General features: G+C 38.3%; 1 protein-coding gene across 4 annotated transcripts in view; it reads right to left on the bottom strand.

Moving 5' to 3' along the window:
• ZNF280D (zinc finger protein 280D) overlaps nt 1-9,478 on the bottom strand; it is a 123,919-nt gene extending 114,441 nt beyond the window's left edge. For all 4 annotated transcript variants that reach the window (XM_058294247.2, XM_058294250.2, XM_012528962.4 and 1 more), the window contains exon 1: nt 9,365-9,478. The gene's annotated coding sequence lies outside the window, so the exon portion shown is untranslated. The remainder of the gene's footprint in view (nt 1-9,364) is intronic.
• Between the last annotated feature and the right edge of the window lie 5,088 nt (nt 9,479-14,566).

The raw sequence follows: 14,566 nt of genomic DNA on the forward strand, positions 1-14,566 counted from the left end.
CGAAGTGAGCCAATGCTGTTGGAAAAAATGGTGCCAATAGACTTGCTCAATACAAGGTTACCACAAACCTTCAATTTGTTAAAAAAAAAAAAAAAAAAAGCCTCAAAGTATCTGTAATGTGCAATAAAACAAAAGCACGATAAAATCAAGATATGCCAGTACGTACTTTTTTTTAAGGATTTATTTTATTTATTTCCCTCCCCTTCCCCCGTTGTCTGCTCTCTGTGTCCATTCGCTGTGTGTTCTTCTGCATCCACTTGAATTCTTGTCATGCAGCACTAGGAAACTGTGTCACTTTTGTTGTTGTTGTTCTTGTTGTTGTTGCGTCATCTTGCTGTGTCAGCTCTCCGTGTGTGCAGTGCCACTCCTGGGTGGGCTGGGTTTTTTTTGCACAGGGCAGCTCTCCTTGAGGGGCACATTTCTTGTGCGCGGGGCACCCCTATGCGGGGGACACCCTGTGTGGCACTGCACTCCTTGCATGCAGCAGCACTGCACGTGGGCCAGCTCACCACACAGGTCAGGAGGACCTGGGTATCAAACCCTGGACTCTCCGTTTGGTAGGCAGACACTCTATCAGTTGAGCAACCACTTCCCAGTATGTACTTTTAATAGTGCTGCAAGGCCTTGGCGCTGCCTAGCTCAAGTTGAAATGAACATATAATCCTGAGAGAGAAAAGATGAAGTTGAGGTGCAAGACCAAGGCATCATACCTTACAAAATGAATATACAGCATCTGGCAACCAGTAAATATTATAAGGAATAAAAGGAACTTTCCTAAGACTCAATTTCCTTATCTATAAAAGATGACTGATGATGATTCCACCTATCTCAAAGGGGTAATAGTTTTAATGATGAAATAACTGGGAATATACTTTATAATCTAAAACAATACAATAATAAAAGGAATAAAAGAATACAAAGCCATTTCTTATGTTATAACTACAAAAATGAACACAGATACTAAAAATGTGGTATCAAAAAGTATTGCCAATTTTCTTATTTACCTCTTTCTATTCAATGCTGCTGCAAAAATCTGTTACTTATTTTCCCCCATGGAACTTAATAAAGCTGTTTTCATAATGTGTTTTCTTTGAGGACCTTTCTAACAGTGGTCAGCAATTTAATACAGTTGAAAGTCAAGTAATTCTAAACCTTGCAGGAGGGGAAAAAGAGAATTGGTAAATTAGTTGTTCTGTAAACCAAGTAAAAGATAAAACAAGAGTTTACTTATGACAAACCGTCAGAGCCTACAGACTTGGCTTCTCAGATATGATAAAGGTAACAATCACCCACAACTACCCACAATATAAGGAATCCACCAGCAGGCAGCCTAACAGCAAGGGGCAAATTAGTTCATAAACTAATGATCTCTGCTTTAGCCCTGGGCAAAATGCAAACCATCTCAAAGGCATTAAGGCAGTTGTAATGCTAAAGTAATCTAGAACCCATGTACAAAAGATGGTGGTTGGTTAACCCCTAAGAATGGAACTTTCACCAGGGGTCCACTAAGCCCAAACTTCCAAAAGAGTTCATGAATAGAATTCAAGTTCTTGTTTGGGGATGAGACAATAATTACATCTTTACTTTCACTACCCTGTAACTGAAATTTAGTATTTCCTACCATTTTGAATATGGGCAATGAATCACAATACTTGTCACTTTGTCACCAATAGAAATTGTTTTGTTTTATGGTTTTGTAAGAGCTACAAATACATTTTTAACATTTTAAGTAGGGGAAAGTCATAAAAATGTTTTTCATATAACAGGGATTAATTAATATAGTACTCAAGTCCAAGAAACAATAGAGTATATCTTGGTTCCTTGGACAATTTCACTGGCATCTAAACAATTTAAACTCTCAAATCATATTTGGAATTGTATATGCCAATTTTCATATTTCATTTATAAAAAAGTTTATATAAAATAAGATTTTAAAATTTATTCACATACTATTATGAAAAGTTACTTTATATTTAAAACATTTTCTCTTATGTTAGTGTTTGGGATGGAACACTATAATAAAATCTCTCTACAAAGTAATTTTCATATCTCATTAAAGGTAAAGGCACACACTTTTATCGTAATTCATATGTAAAAAAATTACCTAGGTAATAGGTCAATGCATATCTACTGGCCTTGCAAAGATTGTTACAAAAGAAATATTCTGTATCAGTTTCACAAACTATTCTAATCACTAAGTCCTAAAGTAACCTCAGGAAGTATCATTAATTCTCATTTTATAAGAATAAAACACCACAAGGGAAAATGTTAATTTAAAAAAGTAGAGTACAAAGATGGAAATAATGGATATGGGTTTTGAAAATTTGAGTGACTGCCAATCTAGAGGAGTCTGATGACAACCTGAGTCTTAGTTTCTCTACCTTTAAAATGAAAATAGTAATCCTTTCTTGCAGCACTACTGTGAAGTTTAAATAAAACGTATGAAAAATCCTTGATAGTGCTTTGCACACATATGCTCAATTTTTCCTTCTTTATCCAAAATCATATGGTAAGCTGTAAGTACAAGCTCCAAAAATAAAAACAACTCCACTTCATGTAAAAAACTCAATTAAAATACACCAGATGAAAAGTTCTTATCATTTTGCTATCAGGACCTTTTTGCACTTTTAAAACTTACAGGGGACCCCAACAAGCTCTATCTTTATGAGGGTTATAACTATCTACATGTACCATATTAGAAAACTAAGAAAATTTTAATATATATTTATTTAAATATAACAGTAAGCCCATTACATATCAATATAACTATTTTTATGAACAACTAGCTGGTCAAGAATTTTAAAGTCATATACCAATCCAAGGGAATAAAGCAATAATTTTATGCTGTCAGGGGATATTCAAGAGATAAGCACAACAATAAGAAAAAATATTTATTCAACATTAAATATGTGGAAGGCATTATGTTTTAAAACACAAAGAAGCAAAACATATACCATTCCAAAGATGACATTGTGTTCATCATGGTGTACACCAAAGGAGAAAAGCAGGAACTTTCGTAATGAAAATGACTGCAATGAAAAAATATTTTTTTGTTTAATCCAGTTAAAACACTTAAATACAACACTCTGATCTTTGAGGTTCCAGTTCATCATATTTTACCATGGAGGATCTCTGAAATTGAAGACTGAAAGAAATAGAAGAAAAAAATGATAACAAAAATATTTTAGAAGAGAAACCATTAAGGAGTAACTAATTACTACTTGCATACATTGGAGATATAGGGCTAGAGAATATAATAGGCTGAAAAACCCATGATGGTAATAGGAGAAGTAGTTCGGTTTAAAGGGGCAGGGGAGTGATAGCAGAACTCCACATCTAACTGTCCAAATTAAATATTAGTCTTTAGCATACTATCAAGAGTCCATAGAAACCAAGTTTAGTTTGACATTTTATGACTTTTATTCTTTCATAGAGGTTTACAAACAAAATAAGGGAAAATTTACTTATTTTTTAAAAATAGAATAAAAATCTTACAATTACCACATGAGACTACAGAATCCTTTTGTACATCAATGATAATTAACAGATCTAAATGATTTTATTTTTCTTATATCTTGAGATATTTTGCTGCTTCCATTATCTTGCGCACTATTTCACCACTGCTCATCAATTATTCCCAACTATGCTAAAAAAATTAAAAAACTAAAATAAATAAGAAAAAGGAAGAATGATTTAATTGCCTAGGAGCATGATCAAAAGTGAAATAAATGGTCATGAATGCATTATCCTTCACTTTTTTGCTATTTTCCTACTGTTTTGCACAAAATACTGTACCGACTTTCAAGAATATTAAAAACTGAAGACTTCATCTTTGTAGTCTGCTTTTAGTTTTCATTAAATCTAGTTAAGAATTCATAATTTCTTTTCTGCCCATAATGTAAGAGAAAATTGACAGAGGAAGACATTTCATATTTATTTTGAAATAAAATGTTTTCAATATAAATTTCCAATTTCCTATCTCTCACTTAAAACTATATCTTTTTTATTTACAAAATCAGAAGACGAATGCAAAGATAGACAGCAGCACTTTAGACTTTAACAAAGAAATTGACCATGTAAGGGAAATCTCAGACTGAGACTTCAATGAGAGACCCTAGATAAATTTTCTCAAACTCAACAATCAATAAGTGAACAGCAAATTCCTAAAAAAAAAAACCAGAAATATGGCATTCTCATTCAACAGGAAGGACTCCATCACACTATTTTTACAAAACTCTGGACCCTGACATGTGACGTGTGACAGTATTTCTTTTATCCTTTATATTTGTGCACCAATTTTACTTGATACAGTTCATAAGTGAACAAGTACTGAATGTTGGTATATAAAAGGTGACTAGAAGGAAACAGATGATAAAGAAATTTTTAAAATTCATTGGATTAATCATTCTAATCGGTGTCTATAAGTTTAAAACTGAAAAGTTTGTAATTATAAAGCAAAGAAGACAACCATTCACTCAGCAACAAAATTATGAACCAAAAAATTATTCAAGTATTACATTTTGACGATGCACATGCAAAAAAGAAGTCCCAAAAGGAATGATCAGTTAGAATCTATTAGAGAAGTATTTGAAATCTGGAGTCAGGATTAATAAAATTAGTATGTTCCATATTCATGTATAACAGGGGAGTAGTTAGTTACATTCAAAGAATGTTGCCCGTTTTTGGAAAACAATGGAATAAAATCTGGGCAACATGTGACAGTGAAACATTTATGCTTGGAAGATACAAACTACACAAATAAGAGATTCAGCAAAGGGGTGAAAGCAGAATGAAGGGTAACAAGTTTTATAAGAACTGACATGAGAACTTCAAAATTCATCAGAAATATACATTGGGCAAATTTTTTTAAAAGTTTATAACTGACTGAGGAGTACCCAGCAAGAAACTTTCCTTAGCTGTTACTATTATGAAGAACTGGGTTGAACTGCTATGACTCTTCACTAATGGAAAAAGAAGAAAAATCCATTGCACATAATTAGGATTTGAAACCTATTTGATGATTCTTACTATCCTAAGAAAAAGGAGTCACTGTCATAGTGCAATGTATTCTCAGTCATCCCTAAATTCAAAAACTCTTGCATAAATAAACTTGTGGTCTGTACTATACAGATTAAAGGAGGGGTAAACACACAGAGTCAGAATTTATACTTGCAAAACAATGACTTGAAGATGGTCCATGAATGATATTAATACAGAGAATGCTTTCAATTACAAAATTGTAAGTCAACAAGAAGAAAAATTTCTCCTCTAACTAGGAAAAGAACTTGCAGGAACTAGGAAGAATACGGTCTACCCTCTAACCCTCTGTGACCTGTTCTTTTGTAAAGGCCACACAGTGGAAAGAAGAAATGAAGATGTTCTTTGTGTGGATTTTTTAAAAACCTCAAAAATGTGTACTACAATAGTAGTGTTAATAAGAATGTTTGCCAAGAGCATTAGAATTGAGTGTGCATTCACTGCAGCAGCACTATGTAATTACATGTATGATACTTCTTGTTTTTCATTTTTCTACATATACACAAAGAGGTTTGCTATGTTTAAATTTTATTAAAAGCTGTAATAAGTTGTTTTACATTATTCCTGTATTATTTCGGTATATTTTTTGTAAAATAATATAAAATGAAAAAAAATTAAAACAGAAACAGTCCGCTGGATTTAGATGATAGTGATGACTATTTTTCACAGTATACAGAGGATTAAATGATCCTTAAGAGAAAACTGGTTTGTAGAAATGCATCAAAACTCTAAATATACATCTTTTGATACAAATCATTGAGTAAATCAAGTTTTCCTGAATCATTATTTTTAAAAATTTGACTGAAAATCTAGTATTTTCGAGTCCCTCTGTGAAAAAGGAGCGAGCAGAAAAATATTTGGGGTTACATATTTAATTACTGAATATGTCATAAATATTTCTAATCTTTAAAAAGTTACTTTTGAAATAAAAAGCTATGTTAACATATATTTCTAATTTTCTATCTATCCTTAAAACTATAGCTTACTTTCTATTTACGAAAAACTGCTATTCCATTTAGGCACTTCTCTGCCCAATTTGTACAGTAAAAAAAAAACCATAACAAAACAAAACCCTTGGTATGTATCTTAGTTTGCCAGGGCTGCTATAACAAATACCACACAATAGACTGGCGTAAACAACAGGAATTCACTGTCTCACAGTTTTGGAGGTTAGAGGTCCAAAATCAAGGTACTAGCAAGGCTTGCTCTACTATAGTCTGTAGTGTTCCAACAATCCTCCATCAAGACTCTCTCCTTGGTCTGCCTCTCTGATTTCTGCTGACGTCTGGTTTTTACTGACTGACTGCATCCAAATTTCCTTTGCTCATAAGGACTCTAGTCATAAGGCTAAGGCTATCCTAATTCACTTTGGCCTCATCAAAAAAGGATTTTTGAAGATCTTATTCACAAATGAGTCCACACCTTAACTAGTAATAATATCTTCAAAGGTCCTTTTTACAAAAGGGTTCATATCCACAGGACCAAGACTTAGGGCTTGAACAGTCTTTTGTGGGGATATATGATTCAACCCGAAAAGCATGGGTTCTACAAGCCAAAGAAAACAAGTGGGAGAGGAGGGTATAAAATTAAAATATTCCTTTCCCCTTGCCTTCCTCTGCCCTACTAAAAAAGCCAATTCTGTGTAGTAAAACACTGGGCTGCAGAAGCAGGACTGGCCTAGATAGCCTAACTAGACAAAATGGTGAACTAGGAAAAGATGAGATTCATAGTCCTCAAATATCAATTTACCTCAGAACTTTTCCATTTATCATAGCTTACTATTGTTAAAAGTGCCCTAGGCAAATGTTCAAAGCAGGCAAAATTTTTTCAGTCTGACTTCTACATTCTGCCTCCTCTCCCCTAGTCACCGAATGCTGATGCCAGCTGGTAGCAATAATTCTAAGTTCCCTAAAATAGTTAAGTCCTGTCCTCCAAAATTTCCCCCTCCTTCTTCCTAACCCCCATCTCCCATTTCTAGAGTACTCCTCTCAACTATGTGTTTATCGAATTACTACACACAAGTTCATACCAAATAACAATACCAACATGTCACCCATAGATTACTTGTTAATTGCAAAGGGAAACCCCTATAATAGAAAGATATGCCTGTCACCACCTTATCCAAGAGATCAAATTTAGGATTACTAATAGGACAGCCCAACTTTATGTGCCTCCAGATGTTGCATAATCTGAAGTATACAGCATGCCTTATTATGTATTTTTGTCAAAAATATCAAACCCAAATCTACTCAAGCCTTTAGAAATAATTCCAAATTTATAGAAATTATAGGAAACGGAGGGAACAATTTAAACACCATGAGGAAATTGTCAGTAAAAGAGAATGTGGGTTATCCAACAAGGCCTTTTAAAAGGTCAATGTCATGGAGGGAAAAAAAGAGGAACTACTCTAAATTAAGAGACACAGACAACTGTAATGTGTGACTGGATCCTAGTTCCAAATAAATGGCTAAAAAGGACTTCTTTGAATATGAATATGTACTACATATATATATATGTATTAGATATTCAGGAACAGCTCTTCATTTTCTTAGGTGTGAACATGGTATTGTGGAGGAAAATGCCCTTAATTTTATAAGACATATACTGACATACATTCTGTATTTAGGGGTGAACTATCACATCATCTTACTTTGAAATGGTTCAGAAAATGAGGCAGATATAGCAAATGTGGCCAAATGAGAACAATTTTTGAAATTAGGTGGTAATTAACAGGATTCAATGAGCTATTCTTCAATATTTCAATATGCTTGGGGGAAAAACATGGTTAAGTAAAAAGTTGAAAAGTTAAGAAATAAACTCTTAAAAATAAAAATATACAAGAAAGAGGAATTAAACAGTATTTATTAAGTTTTTTAGGTTTGCCTCCTTGCCTATTCTCTTCACAAACCTCACTCCCACAAAAAAAAAATGGGACATAATACAGTATAGACTTGAGCACTGAATGAGTCAGAAGACCTAGGTTCTAAAACTCACTGGATCATTTCCTAGCCACATGACCTCCATAAAGTCCTCTCCCTGAAGCTGTTTCCTCACCTTCAACACAAATCACTATCAACACAAATCACAATCAACACAAATTAGATTTCTCAAAAAGGACTATAGGGAATAAATGGGAAGTTGTCAAAGAAAGATTTAAAAAATGCAAAATACAATTATAATGGAATTTGTACTGATATTAAAATTAAAACATCAAGAATATTCAGCCCTAACTTAATTGTATAAGCAAACTAGTGCCTTCACAACCTTAGGAAATTTCTGCTTAGAGACAATTTTAGTCGGCACAGTAACCCCCAAAGCAGGACAGCCTACAAATGTTAACTGGCTTTGAATTTACAGTTCTCCTTCTAGGATTCATTTTTATGTTTAATGACACTAAAGGAGATCAAAATCTTAAGATTCACAGTTCAACTTCAAAAACTAAAGCCAAAATTTTAAGTTCATAGTCGACTTTTCAAAAACTAACAAATCTTTGCAAACAAAGAGAATCCCCTCGGCAGAAGATCTCCCAAGCTTGCAGAAACTGGTTCACTTTGACGTTTTTCCTCCCTAGCAGATTTCTCCTTAAAAGCAGTAAAACTTGAGGTAAGTTGGGACGAACTCCTTCCATCTCTAGAGCACCATGGAATGAGATCATTCTTTCCGTCTCATTAAATGAAACCTGCAAAGCTCAGTAAGGAAACTGTTTCCAACTCCACGTTTCTCCAGAGTCCTTTCTCCTGTAGACAATAACGGGATTCTACAGCAGAGCTGGGAAGTCCCTTTGACAAGAATGGGGATGTGAGCGTAGAAAGACCAGTCACCTGGACACAGGAAACCAAGGCAAAAATAGGGGTCCTAGGGTCCCCGATGCCTGAAAGTTTGGAACCTCTCTGGTCTCTTTTCCTACCGGGGCGGCTCTTGCGAGAGGGGGTAGGTCTCCGCCAATAATCGGCAAAAAACAAAAATTAAAAATGTACGAAACACCACGGGGAGCTGCCTCCAGACATGAAAGCCAAAACGAGTATGGGGACAGACAGGTGCATACCCTGGGAGGTGAGGAGAAGAAGGCGGTGGCCTGCGCGACCCGGGCCTGCCGCAGCCAAGCTGGCTGCCGCGTCGCGCCGGGATCCCTCCCCCGCCGGGGCCGGCGCAAGATGGCGGCCCGGCCTCCGCCGCGCAACTCGTCCCCTCCCGCGCGCTCAAGGCGCTCCTGGCGACCCGCGCCGGCCTCGAGACCCCCAGCTCACCGCCCCCGGAGCGAGGCGGCGCAGGCCGCGCGGGAGGGCCGCTGCCTGCTTGCAGCGGGGGGCGGGCGGGGGGCGCTTACCGTGAGCGGAGCGGATCAGCCTGACTGGGGCCCTGAGGAGGAGGAGAAAAAGGAGGAGGAAAAGGAGGAGCACGAAAACACTACACGGCGGCGACAGCAGCGGCTCCCATTGCAGAGCAGGCGGCTGAGCCGTGGGAAGGGGGTGGATGGGGCTCGCTCGGGAGGCCGGCGCGCTGCCTCATGGGTAGACTCCGGATCACCCTCTCTGAGTCCGTTCTCCCTTTTTTCCCACCGACGCGGGAGGCGGGCGCGGGCATGTGCGCTGGCTGCGGGCGAGGGCCAGGGCTCGGCGTAGGTGCGGACGCGGGCGCCCAGGCAGGCCTGCTCGCCGACCAGCCCGGGCTGCCAGACGACATCCGCTCCGCACGTCAAATGGGCCGGCGTGGAGCTGGAGTTCCAGGTCCTCTCCGTGTGTAACAGCTCGTTCTCCGCAGACTTGAAAAGTAAGGTTAAGGCAGAGCGGCGCCATTAAAAAGAAGTACCGTGCCTAAGGGACGAAATCGGAAACCGGACCAATAAAAGGATAAAGTGCTTTAATAATAGGTTAATTTTACCATATTTATTTTAACCACACAGATATGATGCTTCTCCTTGTAATTACTAACCTATCGTATGGTGCCATAATAATTAAAAAATAAAGAAAAATGCGTTAATAAGAAAAACAGTTGTTTACCAACATACCGCTTGCATAAACATTTGCTAAATATTGCGTTAATGACCGGTAAAGAAAGCTTCCTCTCCCATTGTCCTCTCAAGATCCGCCTGAGTAGGAGTCCTGCTCTCAAAAGCTACCTAGACTTGTAATCTCTTCTCCCTAGATACTTAGTTCACACAACATTCTAGGTGACTGAATCCTAATTGAACTAGAGTCTTCTTTCTCGTTCAAAATGCCCCCCCTTCCCCCCCAACACACACACACACTTTTTTCAGTTATTTATCATTGCTGTAATCTCCATGCTGAGTACAACTCCCAGATTAATATTCCCAAAATGCCACTTGGAGAAACCCCAAAGACCTGGGCGTCGCTGCAGGTAACCATGACTTGCTGTTCTGTCATTGGATCTAGGTTACAGTCTACCCAATTTTTTCTTTCTGTAAGCTTTACATGAAAAGACAGAGAATGACGACAAACAGGAAAGTTAAAAGTTCCAAATTTAGGAAGCTTTCTTAGATTTTAGTGAAACCTTTTCCTAAAGGTTTCCGGGGTTATTCCTAAAGGTTATCAAGGCATGTTACAGTATGGAAGTGTATTTAAGATTTTACTCTATTCTAGAATCTGGTACTCTGCAGAGACAGAAATTTAATATTGTCAGCTCTAAGAACTAACTTAAATCCAGGATGATTCATGCCTACCAAACTTATTAGAGACCAATGTATAAATTGAAATTGAAATTTCTTTTTTCATGAAAAATATAACTGCCACGAAGACCAGATAACTGGTCAACATATTTTTGCTCAGAAATAAAATTTCCATGAGAAGATAAAATCAACAGGATGCCTTCTGAGGAATCGAATCCGTCTGAGGAAAGTTATTGGTATGATTTCAACTACTCCATCTTTAAAACTGCCCCCTTGCCTTCTAGAACATCATGCTCCGATTCTGTTGATTTACTGGTCATTCCTTCCCATTGTTTGTCAAGAGCTCTCTTTCTCTGACATGTTATAGCTTCCTCTTTTACATGCTGTACACTCAGTACTCATGCTCCTTAAGTGAGATCATGTTCCACCCTGACTGATTATAAATGGCACTGGATAATTTGCCAGCTCCCACTCCACAACTCCATTGTGTTCCATCCATGCAATTTGGATCGGCTAGATCCCCTTCTCCTCAAGCTCCAAAAATGTTCCATTTGGCCTAAAACTCTTGGATTACCCTTACCCTCTGATTCAGTTTTTGTTTCAGGAGCCAAAGTAAAAAGTCCAGGATTTTTGTTTGATTGTTGGAGAAAGAAATTTTTTCTTACTTTAGATGCCGTGGCATTAGAATGTGAGTACTGGAAGAGCTCTAGCCTTTTTTATATTTAGTTTTAGTTTTAGTTTTTTAACTAAAGGGAGCCAACTGAGACAAAAGCTAAGACATGGAGGAGGACTGAGCTGAGAGAATTCTATGGAAAGGAAACCAACCCCTGAAAGCTTCATACATTCAAACCAATATTGAATCCATGCTGTCTCTAGAGTTTGTGTCGTGTACACCAATAAATTCCCTTTGTTGTTTAAGTCAAATTGACTCAGGTTTTCTGTTTCATGCAAACAAAAGCATCCTAACTGTAGTGGAGAAAATGAGCCCATAGTTACCATTTTATTTTCCTCTTGAGCACCCAAGAAACCCACATTTCCTAGCTCCCTTACCTCTAGATCAGGCCATGTAACTATTTCTGGCCAGTGGAATGTAGACAGAAGCAGTGATCCCCCAGTTTAAGCCTGACCTGTAAAGCCTCCATGGATTTATAGTTCCATTTCGATTTTCACTCACCCAGCCAGATAACAGAGAACCCTGAGGACCTAAGGGAGTTCCCTGGGTCTCTGAATGACTGCATGGGAAACATCTACTACATGATCCTCACTTTATTAATCAGAGCAAAAGACAAACTTTTATGGAGTTACAACACTGAGATCTGAGTGTTGTTTGTTTTTGTAGCTATAATAACCTTCATTGATAATGAGAGGTGGCCTATTGTGAAGCTGAATGGACCCCAGAAAATTATGTTCTTAAAGCTAATTAATTTGGTAGTTAATGAATGTATTTTAGGTGGGATCTTTTGATTAGGTTACTTCTGTTAGGGCATGGCCCAGGGTGGATCTAAATCCTCTTACTGGAGTCCTCTATAAAAGGGATAGAGAGAAAAGGAAAGAAAGCCAAGGAAGCAAGAGCTGAAAGCAACAAAACCCAGAAGAGAAGAGAGAGACCAGCAGACGCCACCATGTGTCTTGCCATGTGACAGAAGTCCAGGATGGCTGGCAGCTGGTCTTTGGGGGGGGGAAGCATTGTTTGATGATGTCTTGATTTGAACAGTTCCCTGGGCTCAAAACTTTAAGCTTGTAAGTTATTAAATCTCCATTGTAAAAGCCAATCCATTCCTGGTATATTTCTTTTGGCAGCCCAGTTGACTAAAACAGATTTTGGTACTGAGAATGGGGTGCTGCTATTGCAAGTACCAAAAATGTTAAAAAGGCTTTTTAGGTTAATGAGTAGAGGTGGGGAGGAATTGTGAAATTCTTGGTAAAAAAGGCCTAGATTGCTTTGAAGAGACTGTTGGTAGAAATATGGAGGCTAAAGGTACTTCCTATAAGAACTTAGACAGAAATTATGAATGTGTCAATTGCAAATTGAAAAAAAGGCAACCCTTGTTTTGAAGTGGCAGAAAACTTGGCAAAATTAAGTCCTGATGTAGGATGGGAGGCAGAATTGAAAGTGAGGAGCTTGAATATTTAGCTAAGGAGAGATCCGAAATAAATGTGGAAAGTGCAGCCTGGCTTCTCCTTGTAGCTTATAGTAAAAAGCAAGGGGAAAGGGATAAGCTGATAACTGAACTCCTGGGCACAAAGAAACCAGAAATTGATGTTTGGAAAATTATGAGCTTCCAGAAAATGAATCCCCAGAGAGTAGTGCTCCATGGGAGGATCTAACTGACCATGGAACCAGTCAGCCATTTCAGTGCAGGTCAGGATTGGAAATGCAGTTATCCAGGAAGGATCTTACTGTCTGATGGTTTGGAACCCTGTGTGCTACATATGAAACTCCTCTAAGTTTTTTGCAAGGTCTGTATGATTGGAACCACTGGACTAAAAAGGAGAGAAAAGGGACAGATTGAAGGAAAAGTGACTTTAAAAGCAGAACCGTGGAAGCTGAGATAGGAACTGAAGATATCTTCTCGGGCCAAGAGAGTAGACGCACCCCTGTACACTGAAAGGGTGAGTACTCCCCAGACCTTGAAGAGGGCAGGTGTTACACCCCGTTGTGCAGAAGTGTCACCACTCCAGATTTCTCAGATGCCTGGGGGATTGCAGAGCTCAGCGGCCGCCTTGATGCTTGACGAAGGTAGATCCTTGAGTCCAGCTGCCAACCCGATGCTTGACAGGAGTAGGGCCTAGAGTCTGGCTGCCACCAGGTGCTTGATGAAGGTGGAACTAGGATTATGGCCTCTAATCAGGCATTTTGCAAAAGGTAGGGGTGCTGCTCCTTCTGGCCCTAAAGACAAGACATAGTTCCATAGATGATTCTCAGACCTTGAAACCTAATGAAGAATGCCCTGCAGGGTTTCAGAATTGGTTGGTATCTGTCACCCTTGTTTTCCTATGGCATTGGGAATGTTTATCCTATAACTATTCCTCCTTTGTATGTTGGGAGGAAGACGATAACTTGTTCTAAGATTCACAGGTCCAGAACCAGGGGGAATCATGTCCCTTCAGACCACACCTGTGGCAGTTTGAGATTATTTATAAACCCCCAAAAAAGAAGGATTATATTTGTAAACTGGTCTGTTCCTCTGGGTGTAATACTCTTTGAATGCATTAGATTCAGCTGGTATGTCTTGATTAAATTACCTGTTAAGATTAGGGCTTTGATTTGACCATATCAGTAGGGTATGACTCAGGATAGAGTCCCTTCCCCCTTGGTGGGCTGATATAAACAGGCACTCACACAGGAATAGAGCTCCATAGACATGGCAGAGGAGAGAACTTTGATCCTGGAGCCCTGGGGAGAGATGACAGAAAGAAACAAGCCTTATGCCAGCCTGTAGCTGAGAGAAAAGAAGGCTGAACACTCGCAGAAATCAGCAACGTTAACATGTGGCAACTGACTTTGGTGAGAAAGCAACCTTGAGTTGGACTCTCTAGGGCCTTGTAACTGTAAGCCAATGCATTTCTGGTATATTTATTTTGGCAGCCCAGATGACTAAAACACCTAGCATAACAAAACCCCTGAAATATGTGGCATAAGCAAGCATAGCAGTCAGGTGGGAATTGAGAAAATGCAACAGACCGGACAACTGAAGGTTCATATTAGGCAGTGGCAAAACATTTAGTAAACTGTTTGTTACAATGTCTCAGAAGTTCAGAAAGCAATGTTACTAGTGGATGTTGGTGATTTTGGGATGTGTGTGTTGGCGAGGGTTAGTTACGTATTAGCAGAAAAATTAGCACAGGACAGAATTAACCAGTTTGCCAACAGGAATAAAAGGGAATAGCATAGGATCTAAG

The sequence above is a fragment of the Dasypus novemcinctus genome, chromosome 3, assembly GCF_030445035.2.
Source record: "Dasypus novemcinctus isolate mDasNov1 chromosome 3, mDasNov1.1.hap2, whole genome shotgun sequence".
In the NCBI taxonomy this organism is placed as follows: domain Eukaryota; kingdom Metazoa; phylum Chordata; class Mammalia; order Cingulata; family Dasypodidae; genus Dasypus; species Dasypus novemcinctus.